At 42.7% G+C, this 5,438-nt stretch overlaps 1 non-coding gene across 1 annotated transcript; it reads right to left on the minus strand.

Moving 5' to 3' along the window:
* LOC148571710 (small nucleolar RNA R71) lies at positions 1 to 108 on the minus strand. Its single transcript, XR_015908530.1, has one exon. It is a non-coding gene; the product is annotated as a small nucleolar RNA R71 (small nucleolar RNA).
* Between the last annotated feature and the right edge of the window lie 5,330 nt (positions 109 to 5,438).

Raw genomic sequence — 5,438 nt, forward strand, 5'->3', positions numbered from 1 at the left:
AAACTGAGGAAGGATATCTCTACAATTGTTCAGGATGACAATGAGACTCTCTTTGAATACTGGGAGCGCTTCAATAATCTTCTGGAAGCATGCCCCCACCACATGATTGACAAGATCGTGCTACTCAGCTATATCACACAAGGTATGAGGCCCCAAGATAAGACCACATTGGAAAGTACCAGCAATGGGTCTATGAAGAAGTACAAGACCACTGATGAAGCTTGGCAATTGATCAGTGATTTAGCTGAATCTACTCGGAACCACAGACAGAAGCAAGGCCGTTCAAAAGCCGTTGCAGAAGTATCTTCTGGCAGAGAAACTGCTGCTCTAACTCAAAGCATCTGTGAGATGACCAACCTGCTGAAGCAAATGCAGTTGAATCAACAAGCTCAGCAAACTCAACCGCAGCAAAACCAACAACTAGTTCCACAAAGAATTTGCAGAATTTGTGCTGATTACAGCCATTACACTGATGAATGCCCGCAGCTCCAACAAGAAGACAACATGGTGGCATCCACTCACAACTTCTATGACCGCCCCAACCAAGGGTACAATCAAAGTGGAAATAATAACCATGGATGGCAGGACAATTCAAACCAAAATTGGAGGGACAACAATAACAGGGGAGGTAGAGATAATCAGAGAAATTAGAGGTGGAATAATAACAACAACAGGTAGCAAAATCAACCTTACCGAGCACCTCACCTGAGGCAAAACCAAGGACCACCGAACAATCAGCAACAAACCTCTCAATTTACTCATCCTTCTGTATCTTCTAATGAAGATTTATTACAAGCTTTTGAGAAAAGACAACTGGCCATGGAAAGTACCATTGTGAACAGTATTAACGCCAGTCTGAATGGTCTCACCTCTACTCTGCAAGCTTTTATGACACAGCTTGGTTCAGCACAAAATTCCAGTAACCAACCTTTAAGCACCACTGGAATCCCCTCTCAACCATTACCCAATCCAAAGGGAGGCATTAATGCCATCACCCTGAGGTCCGGAACCACACTGCAGGAGAGGAATCAGGAGGAACCAAGCTCACCAGAATACGCCTCAACTGAAGAGGTGGTAGAAATCGAAGATGTTGAAGAGGAAGAGGATATACAGGACATAGCTGAAGAAGAGATAGCTCAACCACAGAAAGAAGCACAAAAAGGCGCAGGCACCACAGAAAACACTACTCCCATTCCATTTCCACAACTTGCAAGGAAGCCCAGGAAGCAGCTGGAACCTGATCCTAAAATGGTAGAAATATTCAAAAAGGTTGAGGTAACTGTTCCCCTTTTTGATGTTATTCAGCAGGTACCTAAATATGCAAAGTTTCTAAAAGACTTATGTATCCATAAAGACAAAATTAATGAATTAGAAACTATTCCTTTAGGTAGTTCTATATCTGCTTTAATGGGAGGATTACCTGAAAAATGTAGTGATCCAGGTCCTTGCATAGTTAGTTGTACTATTGGTGGTGTAGTAATTTATGATTGCATGTGTGATTTAGGAGCATGTGTCAGTATAATGCCTTTGTCCATATATGATGTTTTGAGGCTCCCTCCCTTAAAAAGGTCGGCAGCTCGTTTTGTGTTAGCAGATAAAAGCATTATTACAGTGGCTGGAGTTGCTGAAGATGTTTTGGTGAATATTAAAGGGCTTACATTTCCCACTGATTTTTATATCTTGGAGATGCCCCATAATGATTCAGATAAGCCATCATCGATCCTACTTGGAAGACCATTCCTGAAGACATCAAAATTCAAATTGGATGCTTTTTCAGGAACATACTCCTTTGAAATAGATGGCCGCATAGTGATCTTCAATCTGAATGGAGTCATTAACAACCCCCCAGAAGATCGTTCTATCTTCCAGTGTGATGTCATAGACGAAAGTGTGGCTGAAGTTCAAAAAGAAGAGTTTGAAGAGAGGCACACTGGACAAGGTCCGAGTGTGGGGACCCTCTTAACTGACAATGAGGGCACTTCGCCATTTTTACGAGCTCCAGATAATCCAGAGCCTGCCCATGATCAAAAGTTAGAATTGAAACCTCTTCCTCCACACCTCAAATATGCCTATCTCGAGGACGAGCAGAAGCTTCCGGTTATTATTGCAAGAGAACTGACTTCTCAACAAGAAGAGCAGCTACTTGATGTGCTAAGGAAGCATAAGAAGGCAATTGGGTGGAGTTTGGCAGACATAGTGGGAATCAACCCTCAAGTATGCGAGCACAGAATATTTTTAGAAGAGGGAGCAAGACCTGTCGGTCAACCCCAGAGAAGATTGAATCCCACCATCTTGGAAGTTGTCAAGAAGGAGGTGACCAGACTATTGGAGGCCGGTATCATATATCCCATTTCAGACAGTGAATGGGTAAGCCCAGTACATGTGGTACCCAAGAAGTCCGGAGTCACTACCGTGAAGAATGAGCATGGAGAGCTCATAGCAACTAGAGTTCAGAATGCTTGGAGAGTCTGCATTGATTACAGGCATCTCAACCAAGCTACCCCTAAGGATCACTACCCACTTCCATTCATTGATCAAATGCTGGATCGCCTGTTAGGTAAATCACATTACTGCTTTCTAGATGGTTACACAGGTTATTTCCAGATTCATATAGCTCCTGAGGATCAGGAAAAGACTACTTTTACATGTCTTTTTGGGACCTATGCTTATAAGAGAATGCCCTTTGGCTTGTGCAATGCACCAGCTACTTTTCAAAGGTGCATGATGAGTCTTTTCTCTGATCTTATTGAGGACTGTATGGAAGTTTTTATGGACGATTTTAGTGTTTATGGTGATTCTTTTAGCCTTTGCTTAGATGGGTTATCTAGAGTACTAGATAGATGTGTTAATACAAACCTTGTATTGAATTTCGAAAAATGCCACTTTATGGTAAAACAAGGGATTGTATTAGGACATGTGGTATCTAATAATGGCATTTCTGTAGACCCAGCAAAGGTGAATGTTATTTCTAGTTTACCTTACCCCTCTTCTGTGAGGGAAGTCCGTTCGTTCCTTGGCCATGCATGTTTCTACAGGAGATTTATTAAGGACTTTAGTAAGGTGGCACTTCCCTTATCCAGATTACTGCAGAAGGATATTGAGTTCGAGTTCAGTGAGGATTGCAAACAAGCGTTTGATAAGCTGAAGACTGCTCTAACGCAAGCCCTAATTGTGAGAGGACCAGACTGGAACCAGCCATTTGAAATCATGTGCGATGCTTCCAACCATGCAGTAGGAGCAGCGCTGGCTCAGCGTGAAGGTAAGGATCCTTTTGTTATTGCCTATGCGTCTAAGACTTTAGACACTGCCCAGTCCAATTATACTACTATTGAGAAAGAACTTCTTGCTATTGTTTTTGCTCTGGATAAATTCCGGGCCTATTTACTTGGTACCAAAGTAGTAGTGTATTCAGACCACGCAGTTCTAAAGTATATATTAGCTAAAAAGGAGTCCAAACCAAGACTTATACGTTGGATACTGCTGCTACAAGAATTTAATTTAGAAATAAAGGACAGGAGTGGTAATCAGAATTTAGTAGCAGACCACTTGAGTCTCCTTGAACATATTAAGGATGATTCTACTCCTATAGATGATAATTTTCCTTTTGATAACCTACAAGAAGTATCTAAGGTAGTCCCTTGGTATGCACCTGTTGCTAATTATTTAGTTAGCCGCATATTTCCTCCACATTTTTCTAAACATCAAAGAGACAAGCTGAAAAGTGAGTCTAAATATTATATATGGGATGACCCATATTTATGGAGATGTGGCGCTGACCAGATAATTAGACGTTGTGTGCCTCAATCAGAATTCCAGTCCATTTTAGAGGCCTGTCACTCATCTGAGAGTGGAGGACACTTTGGCCCTCAAAGAACAGCTAGAAAGATCTTAGACTGCGGATTCTGGTGGCCTACTCTTTTTAGAGATGCTGCTGAGTTTTGTAAATCTTGTCACCCATGCCAGAAATTTGGTAACATATCCAAGAGGGATGAGATGCCTCAACAATATATGCTTTTCTATGAAATTTTTGATGTTTGGGGCATTGACTTCAAGGGTCCATTTCCAAATTCTAGTGTATATTTTTATATATTGTTAGCTGTGGATTATGTTTCCAAATGGGTGGAAGCAATTCCTACCCGCACTGATGATGCTAACACTGTTGTTTCTTTCGTGAGAAACCATATTATATGTCGCTTTGGATCACCACGAGCAATCGTGAGCGATCAAGGCACCCATTTTTGTAACAGGAGACTAACAGGATTGATGAAGAAGCATGGGATAATCCATAAAGTTGCAACAGCTTACCATCCCCAAACTAATGGGCAAGCCGAGGTGTCAAACAGAGAAATTAAGCGTATCTTGCAAAAGATAGTAAAGCCTCATAGAAAAGACTGGAGCACCAGACTACAAGATGCACTGTGGGCATACAGAACAGCATACAAGACACCCATTGGGATGAGTCCCTTCCGCTTGGTTTATGGAAAAGCTTGTCATCTCCCAGTTGAAATAGAACACAGAGCCTTCTGGGCAGTTAAGGAGTGCAACATGGGAATTGAGAATGCTGGAGCTGAAAGAAAGTTGCAACTGCAGGAACTGGAGAACCTTCGCCTGGAAGCTTATGAGAACTCCAGAATATACAAGGAAAAGATGAAAGCTGTGCATGATCAAAACATCAAGAAGAGAGAGTTCCAACCTGGAGATTTTGTTCTCCTTTACAAATCTCGACTGAGGCTCATGCCCGGTAAGTTGAGATCAAAATGGGAAGATCCATACAGAATAGAGAAGGCTGAACCGTATGGAGTCTATCACCTAAGCCATCCTTCAAGCTCTGAACTTATTAAGGTTAATGGACAACGCCTGAAGCTGTACCATGGTGAGAAGGTGCAGAAAAATAAGGAGCTTGAGATCTTCCGCCTGGAAGATCCCCACATCGCAGCAGATTGAGCTAGTGGAGCGTCCAACTTACGGACGTTAAAGCAAAGTGCTTGGTGGGAGACAACCCACCGCGGTGTGATCGTTCTTTTCTTCACTTTTAGTTTTTCTTCTTTAATAACTCTTCTCTTTATTAGTGCTTTCGTGCTCTTTCATTTACATGTCTTTATACTTCTTTTAAAAAAAAAAAAATTTTCGCCGCGCGACGCGATCGCACCAGCGACGCGTCCGCGTGGTAGGGGGAGTAAAGAAAAATAAAAATGAACAGAAAATTACGCAGGAGCAGTGCTGGAGGCATGCCAATGGCACAAATCGACCCACGTGACCGCGTTCCTGACGCGTTCACGTCGCATGGGAATCATGGGCTCCCACGCGACCGCGTGCTCCACGCGGCCGCGTGCCCTGAATTTTCGACGTAAAAGGGTGCACATCAACATTTTGTGCGAGAGTGATGCTGGATTGGTGCTGGAAGCACAATCGTTGTCACGCGACCGCGTCACCCATTT

The sequence above is a fragment of the Arachis ipaensis genome, chromosome B3 (genome assembly GCF_059453495.1).
Source record: "Arachis ipaensis isolate K30076 ecotype BB chromosome B3, ASM5945349v1, whole genome shotgun sequence".
Lineage (NCBI taxonomy): Eukaryota > Viridiplantae > Streptophyta > Magnoliopsida > Fabales > Fabaceae > Arachis > Arachis ipaensis.